We start from the raw sequence: 19,172 nt of genomic DNA, 5'->3' as shown, positions 1-19,172 counted from the left end.
ATAAAAGAGTAGCAGCATAAGGAAACATTACACATTTTGAACCCAAAAACCCATGAGGGTTTTCAGATTCAAAATGTAGGCCTCCTCCTCCCCTCCAGCCTTCCTGTCCATCTCCAAAATTATCCTTTTTACCAATTTTACACTCCTCTTTTGCTATGAAATAAGCAAATAGTAAAGTGCAAGTATGCTGCCATCCTTTCATATATTTGTCGTCCTTCACCTATTTTCCCAATTCAAACCATCCTACATGCATACATGTCTGATGTGGCTAAATAGTTCAACTAACTTAAGAGAACAATGGAGGTTCAATTGACAGTAGAGTGTCTCAGATAATGCCCTTATGTAAATGCACTTCTTAATAAATGGACATGAAAGGCAAAGCTCTATCCTACATAGCATTCAATTTTACAATGATATAAAAAGACGACAGAGGGACATAAACATTTTTCGAAGATAGTGGGTATAATTGGTTTGCCTTTATTTACTCTTTAAAATCAGGCACAGTACGCAAGTGAGGTTTGTGATCCATCTGGTAAAAACCCAACTATTCAAACCACTATAACAAAACTGATATGCCCAGTCCCTAGTGGATAAATTGTGCTCCAAGGGCTCAAACATGCACACACTATACCGAGGCGGGTAAGAAATCTTATACATAAACTATCAAAGACAAAGGCGGGTAAGAAATCTTATACATACACTATCAAATACAATAATAACTTAATTGCTTGTGCTAAAATACCTTACAGCTACCCATTTGCCTAAACACTATGAGGGAGATTAATCAAAAAATGTGTCTAGGAAAGGTTGCCCAGTTCCCCATAGCAACCAATCAGATCCCTTCTTATATTTTTGACATTTCCTTTGCAAAATGAAATAAGCTATATGATTGGTTGCTATGGACAACTAGGTAACTTTTCCTCTCAACAGGTTTTGATAAATCTACCCTCTTCACTTCTAGAGTTTTCCCTTAAAATAGCTTTTCCTCTATAGCTAAGGCCCCCTATTTACTTACATTGTCCTCTTGGAAAACTCACAATTTGAGTCATGAACATGACCTTTTCAAACAGTCCTACATTCATACTGCTCGGCAATCGCCAAATAACCTGATGACCTGAATCTAAAAGTTCTGAATTATAAAGATGGCAGCATAAGAGTAAATTATCCACTTTGATCCCAAAAATCCATTCCAGTTTTTCAGTTCAAAATACAGGCCTACCTCCTCCCCTTTAGCCTGCCTGTCCACCTCCAAAAATTGTCTTTTTACCAATTATATACTCCTCCTTTGCTTTGAAATAAGCAAAGAGTAAAGTTGCCATATGCTGCCATTCTTTCATCTATTCGTTCTTCTACATCTATTTTCCCAAACCATACTAAACTCATAGGGGGAGATTTATCAAAACCTGACCAGAGAAAAGTCTGCCCAGTTGCCCATAGTAACCAATCAGCTCGCTTCTTTCATTTTTAACAAGGCCTCTGCAAAATGAAGGAAGCGATCTGATTGGTTGCTATGGGCAACTGGGCAACTTTTCTTTTGCACAGGTTTCGATAAATCTCCCCCATACTGTTCTCAAGTCGCTAAGTTATCGGACTACATGGCCCAAAAATTTTGGATTATAAAAGGGTAGCAGCATAAGGGAAAATTACACATTTTGAACCCAAAAACCCATGAGTATTTCAGATTCAAAATGCAGGCCTCCTCCTCCTCCCCTTCAGCCTTCCTGTCCATCTCCAAAATTGGCTTTTTTTTTAAACCAATTTTACACTACTCCTTTGCTTTGAAAAATAGCAAACAGTATAGTTTCCATATGCTGCCATCCTTAAATCCATTCGTCCTTCTACACCTATACCATACTACACTCATACTGTTCTTTAGTCGCCAAGTTATCGGACTACCTGGCCCAAATATTATGGATTATAAAAGGGTAGCAGCATAAGGAAACATTACACATTTTGAACCCAAAAACCCATGAGGGTTTTCAGGTTCAAAATGTAGGCCTCCTCCTCCCCTCCAGCCTTCCTGTCCATCTCCAAACTGTCCTTTTTACCAATTTTACACTCCTCTTTTGCTATGAAATAAGCAAATAGTAAAGTGCAAGTATGCTGCCATCCTTTCATATATTTGTCGTCCTTCACCTATTTTCCCAATTCAAACCATCCTACATGCATACATGTCTGATGTGGCTAAATAGTTATACTACCTTAAGAGAAAATGGTTGTTCAATTGCTAGTAGAGTGTCTCAGATAATGCCCTTATGTAAAGGCACTTCTTAATAAATGAACCTGGAAGGCAAAGCTCTATTGTACATAACATTAAATTTTACAATGGCATAAAAAGACGACAGAGGGACATAAACATTTTTAGAAGATAGTGGGTATAAATGGTTTGCCTTTATTTACTCTTGATAACCAGGCACAGTACGGAAGTTAGGTTTGTGATGCATCTGGTAAAAGCCCAACTATTAAAACCGCTATAAAAAAAAAAAACTGATATGCCCAGTCCCTTGTGGAAAACATGTGCTCCAAGGGCTCAATCATGCACACACTAGACAGAGGCGGGTAAGAAATCTTATACATACACTATCAAATACAATAATAACTTAATTGCTTGTGCTAAAGTATCTTAAAGCTACCCAATTGCCTAAACACTATGAGGGAGATTAATCAAAAAATGTGTCGAGGAAAGGTTACCCAGTTCCCCATCGCAACCAATCAGATCACTTCTTATTTTTTTTGACAAGTCCTTTGCAAAATGAAATAAGCTATCTGATTGGTTGCTATGGACAACTAGGCAACTTTTCCTCTCAACAGGTTTTGATAAATCTTCCCTCTTCATTTCTAGAGTTTTCCCTTAAAATAGCTTATCCTCTATAGCTATGGCCCCCCTATTTACTTATATTGTCCTCTTGGAAAACCCACAATTTGAGACATCAACATGACCTTTCCAAACAGTCCTACATTCTGCTCGAAAATAAGCCAAAAAACCTGATGACCTGAACCTAAAAATTCTGAATTATAAAGATGGAAGCATAAGAGAAAATTTCACATTTGAACCCAAAAACCCATTCCAGTTTTTCAATTCAAAATACAGGCCTACCTCCTCCCCTTTAGCCTGCGTGTCCACCTCCAAAAATAGCCTTTTTACCAATTATACACTCTTCCTTTGCTTTGAAATAAGCAAAAAGTAAAGATGCCCTATGCTGCCATTCTTTCATCTATTTGTTCTTCTACATCTATTTTCCCAAACCATACTAAACACATAGGGGGAGATTTATCAAAACCTGACCAGAGAAAAAGCTGCCCAGCTGCCCATAGTAACCAATCAGCTCGCTTCTTTCATTTTTAACAATACCTCTGCAAAATGAAGGAAGCGATATGATTGGTTGCTATGGGCAACTGGGCAACTTTTCTTTTGCACAGGTTTTGATAAATCTCCCCCATACTGTTCTCAAGTAGCCAAGTTTTTGGACTACCTGGCCGAAAAATTTTGGATTATAAAAGGGTAGCAGCATAAGGGAAAATTACACATTTTGAACCCAAAAACCCATGAGTATTTCAGATTCAAAATGCAGGCCTCCTCCTCCCCTTCAGCCTTCCTGTCCATCTACAAAATTGGCTTTTTTTAAACCAATTTTACCCTACTCCTTTGCAAAAAGCAAACAGTATAGTTTCCGTATGCTGCTATCCTTTTATCCATTCGTCATTATACACCTATACCATACTACACTCATACTGTTCTCAAGTCACCAAAGTTATCACACTACCTGGCCCAAAAATTAGGGATTATAAAAGGGTAGCAGCATAAGGAAACATTACACATTTTGAACCCTAAAACCCATGAGGGTTTTCAGGTTCAAAATGTAGGCCTCCTCCTCCCCTCCAGCCTTCCTGTCCATCTCCAAAATTGTCCTTTTTACCAATTTTACACTCCTCTTTTGCTATGAAATAAGCAAATAGTAAAGTGCAAGTATGCTGCCATCCTTTAATATATTTGTCGTCCTTCACCTATTTTCCCAATTCAAACCATCCTACATGCATACATGTCTGATGTGGCTAAATAGTTCAACTAACTTAAGAGAACAATGGAGGTTCAATTGACAGTAGAGTGTCTCAGATAATGCCCTTATGTAAATGCACTTCTTAATAAATGGACATGGAAGGCAAAGCTCTATCCTACATAGCATTCATTTTTACAATGACATAAAAAGGCGACAGAGGGACATAAACATTTTTCGAAGATAGTGGGTATAATTGGTTTGCCTTTATTTACTCTTTAAAATCAGGCACAGTACGCAAGTGAGGTTTGTGATGCATCTGGTAAAAACCCAACTATTCAAACCACTATAACAAAACTGATATGCCCAGTCCCTTGTGGAAATATTCCGCTCCAAGGGTTCAAACATGCACACACTAGATAGAGGCGGGTAAGAAATCTTATACATAAACTATCAAAGACAGAGGCGGGTAAGAAATCTTATACATACACTATCAAATACAATAATAATTTAATTGTTTGTGCTAAAATACCTTACAGCTACCCATTTGCCTAAACACTATGAGGGAGATTAATCAAAAAATGTGTCGAGGAAAGGTTGCCCAGTTCCCCATAGCAGCCAATCAGATCCCTTCTTATATTTTTGACAAGTCCTTTGCAAAATGAAATAAGCTATCTGATTGGTTGCTATGGACAACTAGGCAACTTTTCCTCTCAACAGGTTTTGATAAATCTTCTCTCTTCACTTCTAGAGTTTTCCCTTAAAATAGCTTTTCCTCTATAGCTAAGGCCCCCCTATTTACTTACATTGTCCTCTTGGAAAACTCACAATTTGAGTCATGAACATGACCTTTCCAAACAGTCCTACATTCATACTGCTCGGGTAGCAGCATAAGGGAAAATTACACATTTTGAACCCAAAAACCCATGAGTATTTCAGATTCAAATTGTAGGCCTCCTCCTCCCCTTCAGCCTTCCTGTCCATCTCCAAAATTGGCTTTTTTTTAAACCAATTTTACCCTACTCCTTTGCAAAAAGCAAACAGTATAGTTTCCATATGCTGCCATCCTTTCATCCATTCGTCATTATACACCTATACCATACTACACTCATACTGTTCTCAAGTCACCAAAGTTATCACACTACCTGGCCCAAAAATTAGGGATTATAAAAGGGTAGCAGCATAAGGAAACATTACACATTTTGAACCCTAAAACCCATGAGGGTTTTCAGGTTCAAAATGTAGGCCTCCTCCTCCCCTCCAGCCTTCCTGTCCATCTCCATAATTGTCCTTTTTACCAATTTTACACTCCTCTTTTACTATGAAATAAGCAAATAGTAAAGTGCAAGTATGATGCCATCCTTTAATATATTTGTCGTCCTTCACCTGTTTTCCCAATTCAAACCATCCTACATGCATACATGTCTGATGTGGCTAAATAGTTCAACTAACTTAAGAGAACAATGGAGGTTCAATTGACAGTAGAGTGTCTCAGATAATGCCCTTATGTAAATGCACTTCTTAATAAATAGACATGTAAGGCAAAGCTCTATCCTACATAGCATTCATTTTTACAATGACATAAAAAGGCGACAGAGGGACATAAACATTTTTCGAAGATAGAGGGTATAATTGGTTTGACTTTATTTACTCTTTAAAATCAGGCACAGTACGCAAGTGAGGTTTGTGATGCATCTGGTAAAAACCCAACTATTCAAACCACTATTACAAAACTGATATGCTCAGTTCCTTGTGGAAAAATTGTGCTCCAAGGGCTCAAACATGCACACACTAGACAGAGGCGGGTAAGAAATCTTATACATAAACTATCAAAGACAGAGGCGGGTAAGAAATCTTATACATACACTATCAAATACAATAATAACTTAATTGCTTGTGCTAAAATACCTTACAGCTACCCATTTGCCTAAACACTATGAGGAAGATTAATCAAAAAATGTGTCGAGGAAAGGTTGCCCAGTTCCCCATAGCAGCCAATCAGATCCCTTCTTATATTTTTGACAAGTCCTTTGCAAAATGAAATAAGCTATCTGATTGGTTGCTATGGACAACTAGGCAACTTTTCCTCTCAACAGGTTTTGATAAATCTTCTCTCTTCACTTCTAGAGTTTTCCCTTAAAATAGCTTATCCTCTATAGCTATGGCCCCCCTATTTACTTATATTATCCTCTTGGAAAACCCATAATTTGAGACATCAACATGACCTTTCCAAACAGTCCTACATTCATACTGCTCGAAAATCGCCACATAACCTGATGACCTGAACCTAAAAATTCTGAATTATAAAGATGACAGCATAAGAGAAAATTACACATTTTGAACACAAAAACCCATTCCAGTTTTTCAGTTCAAAATACAGGCCTACCTCTTCTCCTTTAGCCTGCCTGTCCGCTTCCAAAAATAGCCTTTTTACCAATGATACACTCCTCCTTTGCTTTGAAATAAGCAAAGAGTAAAGTTGCCATATGCTGCCATTCTTTCATCTATTCGTTCTTCTACATCTATTTTCCCAAACCATACTAAACTCATAGGGGGAGATTTATCAAAACCTGTCCAGAGGAAAAGCTGCCCAGTTGCCCATAGTAACCGATCAGCTTGCTTCTTTCATTTTTAACAAGGCCTCTGCAAAATGAAGGAAGCAATCTGATTGGTCGATATGTGCAACTGGGTAACTTTTCTTTTGTACAGGTTTTGATAAATCTCCCCCATACTGTTCTCAAGTCGCCAAGTTATCGGACTACGTGGCCGAACATATTGGGATTAAAAACGGGTAGCACATTATGGGAAAATTACACATTTTGAACCGAAAAACCCATTTGAGTTTTTAAGTTAAAAATAGAGGCCTACCTCCTCCCCTTCAACCTGCCTGTCAATCTCCAAAAATAACCTTTATACAATTTTACGCTCCTCGTTTGTTTGGGAAAAATCAAACAGTAAAGTTGTCATGTACTGCCATCCTTTCATCTATTCGTTCTTCTATATCTATTTTCCCAAACATTACTACACTCAATCTGTACTCAAGTCGCCAAGTTATCAGACTACCTGGCCCAAAAATTTTGGATTATAAAAGGGTAGCAGCAGAAGGGAAAATTACACATTTTGAACCCAAAAACCCATGAAGGTTTTTTGGTTCAAAATGCAGGCCTCCTGCTTACCTTCAGCCTTCCTGTCCATCTCCCAAATCAGCTTTCTTTTTAACCAATTTTACACTCCTCCTTTGCTTTGTAAAAAGCAAACAGTATAGTTTCCATATGCTGCCATCCTTTCATCCATTCGTCCTTCTACACCTATTTTCCCAAACCATACTACACTCATACTGTTCACAAATTGACAAGTTATCGGACTACCTGGCCCAAAAATTTGGGGTTAAAAAAGGGTAACAGCATAAGGGAAAATTACCCATTTTGAGGCAAGAAAAACCCGTGATGGTTTTCATGTTCAAAATGCAGGCCTACTCCAAAATTGGCAATTTTACCAATTTTACACTCCTCCTTTGAAAAAAAAAAGCAAACAATACAGTTTCTATGTGCTGCCATCCTTTCACCCACTCGTCCTTCTACACCTATTTTCCCAAACCATCCTACACTCATATTGTTCTCACATTGCCAAGTTATCAGACTACCTGCAGCATAAGGGAAAATTACACATTTTGCACTTAAAAACCCATGAGGGTTTTTAGGTTCAAAATACAGGCCTATTCCTCCCCTTTAGCCTGCCTGTCCATCTCCATAAATAGCCTTTTTGCGAATTATACACGCCTCCTTAGCTTTGAAAAAAGCAAACCGTAAAGTTACAATATGCTGCCATCCTTTCATATATTTGTTATCCTTCACCTATTTCCCAATTCAAACTATCCCACATGCATACATGTCTGATGTGGCTAAATAGTTAAACCACCTTAAAGAGGTACTCCGGTGCTTACATATCTTATCCCCTATCCAAAGTATAGGGGATAAGATGCCTGATCGGGGGAGTCCCGCAGCTGGGGATGCCTGGGATTATGCACGCGGCACCCCGTTTGTAATCGTGATCGCTCCGGGTCTGATTATGGTCGACCGCAGGGCCGGTGGCGTGTGACCTCACTTCTCCGCCCCATGTGACGTCACGCTCTGCCCCTTAATGCAAGCCTACGGGAAGGGGCGTGACAGCTATCACGCCCCCTCTCATAGGCTTGCATTGAGGGGCGGAGCGTGACGTCACACAGGGGCGGAGGTGTGATGTCACACACCGCCGGCCCTGCGGTCGACTGTAATCAGACCCGGAGCGAACACGCTCCGGGGACCGATTACAAACGGGGTGCCGCATGCATGATCCCAGGCGTCCCCAGCTGCGGGACTCCCCCAATCAGGCATCTTATCCCCTTATCCTTTGGATAGGGGATAAGATGTGTAAGCACCGGCGAACCCCTTTAAGAGAACAATGGATATTAAATTGTCAGTAGAGTGTCCCAGATGATGCCCTTATGTAAAGGCACTTCTTAATAAATAGACATGGAAGGCAAATGTCTTTCTTACATAGCTTTCAATTTTTAAATGACATTAACAGATAACAGAGGGACTAAAACTTCTTTAGAAGTTAGTGGGTATAAATACAAATACAATAATAACTCAATTGCTTGTGCTAAAGAATCTTACAGCTACCCAAATGCCTAAACACTATGAGGGAGATTTTTCAAAACCTGTGCAGAGGAAAGGTTGCCCAGGTCCCCATAGCAACAAATCAGATCCCTTCTTATATTTTTGACAAGGCCTTCGCAAAATGAAAGAAACTATGCCGATCTAGGCAACTTTACCTTTCAACAGGTTTTTATAAATCTCCCCCTATCTCTTCACTTCTAGAGTTTACCCTTAAAATAGTTTATCCTCTATAGCTATGGCCCCCCTGTTTACTTATATTGTCCTCTGGGAAAACCCACAATTTTATCCTCCAACATGTTATTTCCAAACATTCCTACATTCATGCTGCTCTTAAATTGCCAAATAAATTCTAATAATAATTTTTAAAAATTATAAAGATTGCCAAGTCAAAAATTATAGAGATGGCTAAGTCATCGGACTACCTGGCCCAAAAATTATCAATTATAAAAGGATAGAAGCATAGAACAAGGATAGAACCCAATACTTATGTGTGTATCTGTTTTTGTAATTTTTATTGCTAAATAATATAACAACATAAGTTTAAAAAGTGTAGTCAAATTTTCCAGTATGTTATTCGTCAAGAGGCACTGGTTTAACCTCCCCTCCCGATCTATAACGCGGGGCCACCGTGCGCTATTAACCTTTTAGACGCGGCGTTCAATGTTGAACGCCGCGTCTAAAGTAAAAGTAAAACCATGCCGGTTAGCTCAGGGAGCTGTTCGGGATCGCCGTGGCGAAATCGCTGTATCCCGAACAGCTTACAATACAGCCGGAGGATCCCTACCTGCCACCATGCTGTCCTATCGCCGAATGACTGCTCAGTGCCTGAGATCCAGGCATGAGCAGTCAACCGGCAGAATCATCGATCAGTGGTTTCTTATGAGAAACCACTGATCAATGTAAAAGATCACTGTGTGCAGTGTTATAGCTCCCTTTGGGAGCTATAACATTGCAAAAAAAGTGGAAAAAACGTGAATAAAGATCATTTAACACCTTCTCCCCTTTTCCCATTAAAAAAACTGTGTAAATAAAATAAAAATAAACATATGTGGTATCACCGTGTGTGGAAATGTCCGAATTATAAAAATATATCGTTAATTACCGTATTTTTCGCCGTTTAAGACGCACTTTTTCTTCCCCAAAACTGGGGGGGAAAAGTTGGTGCATCTTATACGGCGAATACACCCCTATCACGGCGGTCCCTGCGGCCATCAACGGTCGGGACCCGCGGCTAATACAGGACATCACCGATCGCGGTGATGCCCTGCATTAACCCTTCAGACGCGGCGGTCAAAGATGACCGCTGCGTCTGAAGGGAAAGTGACACTAACCCGGCTGTTCAGTCGGGCTGTTCGGGACTGCCGCGATTTCACCGCGGTGGTCCCGAACAGCCCAACTGAATAGCCGGGTTAGTGCTTACAGGACACCGGGAGGGATCTTACCTGCCTCCTCGGTGTCTTCTCCGTTCAGGGATCTCCTGTATGGCCGGCGCTCTCCTTCCTCGTCATCACGTCGTCGCGTACGTGCGTCGGCGTGCGTAATGACGTGATGGCGGCGACGAAGAGCAAGGATACCCGGCCGGCAGCAGAGATGTTCGGGAGCGATGGTGACACGGCGACAGCGATGGAGCGACATCCAGGGCAGCGGTGACGGGTCCGGAGCGGCGGGGACACGTGAGTATTACCTCCTATGCAGTGGTCTTTAATCTGCGGACCTCCAGATGTTGCAAAACTACAACTCCCAGCATGCCCGGACAGCAAACGGCTGTCCCGGCATGCTGGGAGTTGTAGTTTTGCAATATCTGGAGGTCCGCAGGTTGAAGACCACTATTGGGTTCAAAATCTTTATTTTTTCAGATTTTGCACCTATAAATTGGGTGCGTCTTATACGCCGGTGCTTCCTATAGGGCGAAAAATACGGTAAATCGCACAGTCAATTTCGTATGCGCAAAAAAATTCCAAAGTCCCAAATAGTGCATTTTTGGTCACTTTTTATATCATGAAAAAATGAATAAAAAGTGAGGATCAATAAGTCCTATCAATGCAAAAATGGTATTGTTACTTCAGATCACCGTGCAAAAAATTAGCCCTCATACAGCCACATACGTGGAAAAATAAAAAAGTTATAGGGGTCAGAAGATGGCAATTTTAAACGTATACATTTTCCTGCATGTAGTTATGATTTTTTTCCAGAAGTATGACAAAATCAAACCTACATAAATAGGGTATCATTTTAATCGTATGGACCTACAGAATAAAGAGAAGGTGTAATTTTAACCGAAAAATTTACTGTGTAGAAACGAAAGCCCCCAAAAGTTACAAAATTGTGTTTTTTTTTTATTTTGTCTCATAATGATTTTTTTTTCTGTTTCGCCGTCGATTTTTGGGTAAAATGACTGATGTAATTACAAAGAAGAATTGGCTGTGCAAAAAATAAGCCATCATATGGATTTTTAGATGCAAAATTGAAAGAGTTATGATTTTTTAAAGGTAAGGAGGAAAAAACGAAAATGCAAAAATGGAAAAACCCCGGGTCCTTAAGGGCTTAACCAGTTGAAGACGCAGGGTGTACAGGTAGGCTCCCATTCCCAGAAATAGCCACTAGCCCCACAATGATTAAAGCGGTGGATGCACAGGTAATGGTATGTTCCATTAATTCCAGGAAAAATTGTGTCCATCTTCCCACAAGATTGTCAACGCGACCTAGCCTGGATCGTACAGGCGAACTGTCATAACAGTTATACTATACTGCAGTAAAGTTGTACTGCAGTATAGTATAACAGGTGAAAAGTGTGAAAATAAAATGTTTTTAAATAAATAGTGTAAAAAAATTATATAAATGCCCCTTTTCTAATAAAGCCATGTATTATAAAATAATGAAAAAAAAAACTATACATAATAGGTATTGCCACATTCCTAATGATTTTTACTTTAAAATGATGTTATTTATCCTGCAGAGTAAACACTATAAAAAAAACTACATAAAAACACAAGATATGCTAATTTTGTTCCAAAAACTGGAATAAAAATTATCAAAAGGTAACATGTGTCCCATCAATAATACCAATAAAAAGTATAGCTTTTCCTGCAAAAAATAAGCCCTTACACAATGAGGTTGGATGAAAATAAAAAAGTCATGGCCACACAAACAGGGAAACCACATGATTTAATTAGGTAAAAAGACGTTCACCTACACCACTCTTGATGAATACCCCCCCCCCCCCCCCAGTAAATAGACCCAGAAGGACATGACTCTGTTCATTACGTAAGAAAAGAATTAAAAAACGGGCAGCACTCATCCAAATAGTCACTAATCCCATTTATGTAGTAGAACTCACCTGGTATATATGCAGGGACACAGTCGACACAACACAGTTGAGCCAAGACAATGTATGTAAGCACTCAATTCTCCAATTTCCCCAAATAGCAGGGGAGTGTTATGGTAGATATGGTACGGAAAAAGTATGAAGAAAAAGGGGGAGATGTAGAATGCATTTGACTGATTTCAGACCAAGACCAGGCAACAGTACTTCTCGCCAAGTTCACACAAAAAAGTCCCTTCCAGCAGCTCACACTTTAGCTAGAATTCCACTCTGGATTTTCACACAAGAACGCCCATTTGTCATTTTTATCGGGAAAATCTTGGCGTTTTCCTACCATAGAAGTCTATGGAAATCAAAAACGCCAAGAAAACACCAGGTGGGTTTTAACTTTAGCGTTTTTGCCGTTGGTTTCTATTCTTTTTTGGACTTTATCGATCCAAAAAAGTGATGGAGATACCCTTTTTAATAAAATTTCATAGGGTACCATTAAAAGAATAATAATAAAAAAAAAAAAAACAGTAGTGATGGAAAAATTGTATTTAACTAAATGTATCTTTTTTATAACAAATTTTTTGTTAACTTTTAAACAGGGATCAATTTGTGTGTGAGCATGGCACTAAAAATGTAGCTGACAATAATAAAAATGTAGTGTGTATGTGTGTTTTTCACTTTTAATTATTTTTTTTTAGGTAGTACTGCTACTCCCAGCATGGAACACACTGTTCCATGATGGGAGTAGTAGTACCTGTACTAACGGATAGATCACCCCGGGTCCGTTGTGATCCTTCTGTCTAATTTATAGATGTGGATGGCCGCTCTTCTATGGTCCCCTGCACTGCCATATGTATACACCTATTCATATTTCCAGCAGAGAGCTGTGATTGGCCAGATGGTTCCAGAGAATCACAACTCTCTCGGGGAAATATGAATAGGTGTATATGAGGTGCAGGAGACCATAGAAGAGCGGCCGACCACATCTATACATTATACAGGAGGATCACAGCGGGTGTCAGAAGTGACATCCGCTGTGATCTTTCTTTAACTGAAGGTACTACTACTCCCAACAGGGAGCACACTCTGCTCCATGCTGGGAGCTGTTGTACCTGCATTAATAGACAGATCGCAACAGAAGTTACACTGGTTGGGATCTGTCTATTATTGCAGGTACTACAGCTCCCAGCATGGAGCAGAGTGTGCTCCATATTGGGAATAGTAGTATCTGCAGTTAAGGACAGATCACAGCTGGTGTCATTCCTGAAACCCGATGCAAATGTCCATAATAAAGCAGAAATGCGGAGCGGCTCTATAAAGTGCTCGCATCTCTGCACTATACTCCGGCCAGACAGTGATATGAATAGAACATCTCTCACTCCTATTTCCCTCTAAGAGCGGGGAGGCAACCATCCGACCAATCCCCACACTGGGCAGAAAATAAAATATGAATGAGTAATGTGAATTTCTATTTACATCGCTGGCCGGACGGATTATAGTGCAGAGATGCGAGCGCTGTATAGAGCACCTCTGCTATATTATGGATGATTGCACCGGGTGTCAGGAGTGACACCCGGGGCGATATGTCTATAAGTACAGTTACTACTACTCCCATCATGGAACAGTCTGAAAAAAAAGTGACACACACACTTCATTGAAAATGTATAAAAATTTTGTTATTAAATAAAAATTTTGTTAAATACATTTTTTCCATCTTTTTTTTTTTTTTCGGTATCCAACAAATTTGAAAAAAGCGCTAAAGGGGCCAAAAAAGGCAAATTCCACACAAAGGTAAAAATGTCTGAAAAAAACGCCAGAAAAAACGAAAAGCGCAGGGAAAAACAGTGGCAGTTTTTTTCTGGTGTTTTTTCTGGCATTTTTTCTGGCGTTTTAAAGCCTAAGAAAAAACACAATGCAAAAACCTCTGTGGTATCCTAGCCTTCTGGATTGAAGTTGAATTCCAAAGCAGAACCATGAACAGATTTTAGAGATGAGCGAACTTACAGTAAATTCGATTCGTCACTAACTTCTCGGCTCAGCAGTTGACGACTTTTCCTGCGTAAATTAGTTCAGCCTTCAGGTGCTCCGGTGGGCTGGAAAAGGTGGATACATTCCTAGGAAAGAGTCTCCTAGGACTGTATCCACCTTTTCCAGCCCACCGGAGCACCGGAAAGCTGAACTAATTTATGCAGAAAACTGCAGTCATCAACTGCCGAGCCGAGAAGTTCGTGACGAATCGAATTTACTGTAAGTTCGCTCATCTCTAACAGATTTAATGTCATCTGGATGAATAAATCTTCTATCACACTATTAATCCAAATGTGGACCTGGCCTCTTCTTTTTTCATAATCCGGGTAATTTATTATATTATCCGCCCTATTTTTGGCACCTTTTTCCCTTGTGAATTTTTACTTAGAAATAAGAGGTGAAATGCACCAAAAGTTGTGAAAAGCACATTCATGCATAGGAGGGAAAACTGAAGAGATAAAGAAAAAGGTGGAAATTTGTAAATGAGGGATGTACTACAATGAGGATAGGTTTCCACACAGGTTTTTATCTGGCAGTTTTTGGAAAACTGCCACTGCACTTTTTTAGCCAAAGTCAGAAGTGGATCCATAAGGAAATAAAAGTGTAAGTCCTTCTTTTATATGCCCTATTCTTTTTGAATACATTTCTGGCTTTGGATCCAAAACATCATTGGCAGTTTTCCAAAAACTGCCAGAAAAAAAAACTGTGTGGAAACCTAGCCTAATACTGGTTTACAATAAGGGCAGTCTCAAAAGAGATGATTCAAAAAACTAGGCAGCACTCATTCAGGGGATATATCACTGAAAAATTAAAACCAAGAATTCACCTACCCAGCATACCTAGAGTAGTTTAAAAAAAATATGTAATTTATCCTCCATCATTACAATTAGAGATGAGCGAACTTACAGTAAATTCGATTTGTCACGAACTTCTCGGCTCGGCAGTTGATGACTTATACTGCATAAATTAGTTCAGCTTTCAGGTGCTCCGGTGGGCTGGAAAAGGTGGATACAGTCCAAGGAGACTCTTTCCTAGGAATGTATCCTCCTTTTCCAGCCCACTGGAGCACCTGAAAGCTGAACTAATTTATGCAGGATAAGACATCAACTGCCGAGCCGAGAAGTTCGTGACGAATCAAATTTACTGTAAGTTCGCTCATCTCTGATTACAATATCCACAATAGTACATAGGGGCACAGATTTCTCCCAGATCTAAAGAAGTTTCAACCCAGAAATAAACAATACATAATTTCATTTCATGCAGCTCCCATAGGTGCATGTGTGTGTGTGTGTGTGTGGTGTGTGTGTGTGGTGTGTGTGTGTGGTGTGGTGTGTGTGTGTGTGTGGTGTGGTGTGGTTTGTGTGTGTGTGTGTGGTGTGGTGTGTGTGTGGGGGTGTGTGTGTGTGTGTGTGTGTGTGTGTGTGGTGTGTGTGTGTGTGTGGTGTGTGTGTGTGTGTGTGTGCGGTGTGGTGTGTGTGGTGTGGTGTGTGTGTGTGTGTGTGGTGTGGTGTGTGTGGTGTGTGTGTGTGGTGTGTGTGGTGTGTGTGTGTGTGGGGGGGGGTGTGGGTGTGTGTGTGTGGTGTGTGTGGTGTGTGTGTGTGTGGGGGGGGTATGGGTGTGTGTGTGGTGTGTGTGTGTGTGTGGTGTGTGTGTGTGTGTGTGTGTGTGTGTGTGTGTGTGGTGTGTGTGTGGTGTGTGTGTGGTGTGTGTGTGTGTGTGTGTGTGTGTGTGTGTGGGGTGTGTGGTGTGTGTGTGTGGTGTGTGTGTGGTGTGTGTGTGTGGTGTGTGTGTGGTGTGTGTGTGTGGTGTGTGTGTGTGTGTGTGTGTGTGTGTGAGTGTGTGTGGTGTGTGTGTGTGTGTGTGAGTGTGTGTGGTGTGTGTGTGGTGTGTGTGTGTGTGTGTGTGTGGGGTGTGTGGTGTGTGTGTGTGTGTTGTGGTGTGTGTGTGTGTGTGTGGTGTGTGTGTGTGTGTGTGTGTGTGTGTGAGTGTGTGTGGTGTGTGTGTGTGTGTGTGTGTGAGTGTGTGTGGTGTGTGTGTGTGTGTGTTGTGGTGTGTGTGTGTGTGTGTGGTGTGTGTGTGTGTGTGTGTGGTGTGTGTGTGTGTGTGTGCCTCCATTATACATAAGTTTTCATCTTCTGTCAAGTTCTAAACAATTATCTCGGCCTAAGCACCTGAATTCTATGGTAATGCTTTTATTATAATGTGAAGTAAAATAACTGATATAATGTTAGGCTCTCCTAACATCGAATTTAAGAAAAATGTTATCATCACCGCACGATTAAACCAATATATAGAGGTCAGTTGGAGGGGCCTAGAGACTCAGGAGGAGATTTATCAAAACTGTGCAAAGGAAAAGTTGCCCAGTTGCCCATAGCAACCAATCAGATCTCTTCTTTCATTTTGAAGAGGCGTTGTTAAAAATGAAAGAACCGATCTGATTGGTTGCTATAGGCAACTGGGCACCTTTTCCTCTGGACAGGTTTAAATAAATCTCCCCTCAGTGGGGGAGATTTATCAAAATCTGTGCAGCCTAAGAGTGGTGCAGTTGCCCATAGCAACCAATCAAATAGCGCCTTTCATTTTTCAAAAGGCCTCTAAAAGATAAAAAAAAAAAGGGGGAGATTTATCAAAACCTCTGCAGAGGAAAAGTTGCCCAGTTGCCCATAGCAACCAATCAGATCGCGTCTTTCATTTTTAACATGGCCTCTGCAAAATGAAAGAAGCCATCTGATTGGTTGCTATGGGCAACTGGACAACTTTTCCTTTGCACAGATTTTGAGAAATCTCTCCAAAAATCTCTAAAGGATGAAAGATGATTCTCTTCCTGTACATAGGTTTTGATACATTTCCCCCGTGTCTAGAACAGTGGTCTTCAACCTGCGGACCTCCAGATGTTGCAAAACTACAACTCCCAGCATGCCCGGACAGCCGTTGGCTGTCCGGACATGCTGGGATTTGTAGTTTTGCAACATCTGGCGGTCCGCAGGTTGGAGACCACTGGTCTAGAAGTTCAGCACTGAGGCCATTGAAATGATTGTGTCAGTTACATGAATCTGCTGTTAATAGTGAGAAATGTATAGAAAAACATGGAGTGTCCTACCTGTGCCGTCCATCAGATGAATGTTACTGGATCCTAGGAGTTTGTTAAAAGGAAATAGAAAACAGAGCTATTTGTTTCCGAAAACAGCGCCATACCTGTCCTCATGTTGTATTACAAGTTTTCTCCATTCACTTTTCCAGAACGGAGCAGCGATATCACACACAACATTAGGACAGAGGCGGTGCAGTTTTTAGAAGAAATCAGCTCTGATTTTCTCATCCTGGATTACCCCTTTCAACTTCTCATTGCTGAACGTTTTCCTTATCCTGTCCTAGGTGTTTTGCAGGTATGCTAAGAACCAATCTTCTTGGTTTGTTGGTTGTATTTGGCTGCTCCTGATCATCCTCCTTCTGATCCATGAAATGTCTTGTCTTCTTTGCTGCCTGATTATAAGAAAGGCAAAGATATAGAGGATCCCTTGTGATGTCACATGTGTGATGTCACCAACCGTGTTTCACGGTTCTATAAGCGAGGGAAGAAATGTAAGAAAACACACACAAACATATAATATATATATATATATATATATATATATATATATATATTTCCACTTTGCGTTTATCAGTTTGGCTTTTTTTTTTTTTTTAACCCTTTAGCTTTTTTTTCACTCCTTTTCAGCTCCTTGGCAGCATGTTGAGTCTATGGGGTTTTTCTACCATAGAAGTCTATAGGACATAAAAAAGCCCCCCCCCCCCCCCCCCAAAAAAAACCAAAACGTTGTGGGTTTTAACTTTGGTGTTTTTGCAGGTGGTTTTTATTCTTTTTTGGACTTTAACGATCATTTTTATGCAGCCCCCATAGATCTAAGGCTAAGTTTCTACTTTGTTTTTTGGGGGGAAAACGCCAAGAAAAACGTCAATTCTGCCACATGGTGTTTTTTGGGTCAAAAAACGCTGTGGCCAGATGTTAGCTGTAAATCAATGAGAAATCGCAAAATTATTATTCCACTTGGCAGATTTCACTTTGGCGTTTTTTTTTTTTTTTTTTATCCTTTTGATGTTTTTTCACTCTTTTTTGGCGTTTTTCAGCTCCTTGGCGGTTTTCCAAAATTGCAGCATGGTGAGTTACTGTTTTTTTTTTGTTTTTTTTGTCAAAATCATGGCATTTTTCTCCCATAGAAGTCTATGGGAGTGAAAAAACACCAAGAAAAATGACATGTGGGTCTTAACTTTGGCGTTTTTTAAGGCGTTTTTTATTCCTTTTTGGACTTTAGCAATCCAAAAAAGTGATGGAGATACCTTTTTTAATAAAATTTTGTAGGGTACCATTAAAAAATAAAAAAGATACAGTAGTGAAGGAAAAAATTTACATTTTTTTATAACAACATTTTTATTAATTTTTAAAACAGGGATCAATTTATGTGTACGGGCAGGGACCTAAAAATGTAGGCAACAATAATAAAAATGTAGTGTGCGTGTGTTTTTCACTTTTTTTTCTTAATTTTTTTTACATTTTTTTAGGTAGTACTACTACTCACACTGTTCCATGATGGGAGTAGTAGTTCCTGTACTAATTGACACATCACCCGGGTCCATTGCGATCCTTCTGTATAATTTATACGTGCGGCTGGCAGCTCTTCTATGGACCCCCTGCACTGCTGTCTATATACACCTATTCATATTTCCCGCAGAGAGCTGTGATGGGCCAGATGGTTCCAGCGAATCACAACTCTCTGTGGGAAATATGAATAGGTGTCCGGGCATGCTGGGAGTTGTAGTTTTGCAACATCTGGAGGTCCGCAGGTTGGAGACCACTGGTCTAGAAGTTCAGCACTGAGGCCATTGAAATGATTGTGTCAGTTACATGAATCTGGTGTTAATAGTGAGAAATGTATAGAAAAACATGGAGTGTCCTACCTGTGCCGTCCATCAGATGAATGTTACTGGATCCTAGGAGTTTGTTAAAAGGGAATAGAAAACAGAGCTATTTGTTTCCGAAATCAGCGCCATACCTGTCCTCATGTTATATAACAAGTTTTCTCCATTCACTTTTCAAGAACTGAGCAGCGATATCACACACAACATTAGGACAGAGGTGGTGCAGTTTTTAGAAGAAATCAGCTCTGATTTTCTCATCCT

The 19,172-nt window shown here is 40.2% G+C and overlaps 1 protein-coding gene across 1 annotated transcript in view; it reads right to left on the bottom strand.

Annotated features, from left to right (window-relative positions):
• LOC130274357 (fibrocystin-L-like) overlaps positions 1-17,240 on the bottom strand; it is a 352,807-nt gene extending 335,567 nt beyond the window's left edge. The window contains exon 1 of the mRNA XM_056522609.1: positions 17,095-17,240. The gene's annotated coding sequence lies outside the window, so the exon portion shown is untranslated. The remainder of the gene's footprint in view (positions 1-17,094) is intronic.
• Between the last annotated feature and the right edge of the window lie 1,932 nt (positions 17,241-19,172).

Source organism: Hyla sarda, chromosome 5, assembly GCF_029499605.1.
Source record: "Hyla sarda isolate aHylSar1 chromosome 5, aHylSar1.hap1, whole genome shotgun sequence".
Lineage (NCBI taxonomy): Eukaryota > Metazoa > Chordata > Amphibia > Anura > Hylidae > Hyla > Hyla sarda.
Note: the sequence above shows the minus strand (reverse complement) of the source record. Positions and strands in the feature narration are given on the sequence as shown.